Here is a 1,153-nt window from a genome sequence, read left to right as displayed (position 1 = left end):
AAAAAAAAAAAAAAAGAGTTCAATACAGTCTGAGGCAGAAGGCTGAAGCAGTCAGTCTGAAGATGCAATCGGAGGAAGCAGTCTGAGGAGTCAGTCTGAAGACAGGATCTTCCTTTCAGTCTGAGAATTCAGTAGAGGTAAAAGGTCTCTCTAGTGATTGCACTGCTTCTCTGATCTCTCAGCTTTCGCCCCCTTGTAAGTCCCCGTCTCTGGCCTCCATCTTTGGAGGCCCTGCCCTTGTACCTGCCAAAACCTTGACCCCGCCCCCAGTTTATTTAAACTGCTCCCTGGAAAGTTCCTACGTGGTCTTCCCTACAGCCCCCCCTCTCATGTTGGCGACTTCCCCCATCCCCTCAGGGGCCACCTGAGAGCACAGAAATCCCATTAAATTTGGCTTGTTGTGATTTGGATTTTAGCGCTGGCAGAGAGCTCATGTTAGAAAATATTCCTAACACCCCTAATATCCGACTCCAGGTTTTTATTTAGAACAATTAGAATTTGTGCTACAGAAACTAAAAAGATGAAGTTGGAATTGTATTTGTGCGGAATTGTATCCAGGCACAGTATTCTAGAGAAAAGCAAGCCACTGTCTTGCAAGGTTTCAGGACTTGTTTTCGAGTGACTGTGTTGACTGTAGAAGTACAAGAAGATCCACATGAGCTTTCATAGTGTGGCTGTGTTTCTGGTAAGATTGTTGCTGAATGCTGACTTTCAGATACTGGGGAATCTAACTAGTTTTCTGTCTCTGTTCCTTCCTTTCTTCCTTCCTTTCTATCCTTTTCTTGTTTCTTATGGCATTTTGAGACAGTGTCTCATGTAACCCAGACTGGCCTTGACACTGTAATCCTCCTGCCTCAGCCTCATGGATATTGGTTTATAGATGTGTACTACTGTGCTTAGCTTAGACCTGAACTTTTAGACAAAACTAATTCTCTTGGGCAATAAATTTCTATCAAATTTTATTTGGATAATTCTATTTTTTTAATATTTATTTATTATGTATACAATATTCTGCCTGCAGGCCAGAAGAGGGCACCAGACCTCATTACAGATGGTTGTGAGCTACCATGTGGTTGCTGGAAATTGAACTCAGGACCTTTGGAAGAGCAGGCAATGCTCTTAACCGCTGAGCCATCTCTCCAGCCCTTGGATA

Source organism: Microtus ochrogaster (assembly GCF_000317375.1).
Source record: "Microtus ochrogaster isolate Prairie Vole_2 chromosome 14 unlocalized genomic scaffold, MicOch1.0 chr14_random_2, whole genome shotgun sequence".
Taxonomy (NCBI): domain Eukaryota; kingdom Metazoa; phylum Chordata; class Mammalia; order Rodentia; family Cricetidae; genus Microtus; species Microtus ochrogaster.
Note: the sequence above shows the minus strand (reverse complement) of the source record.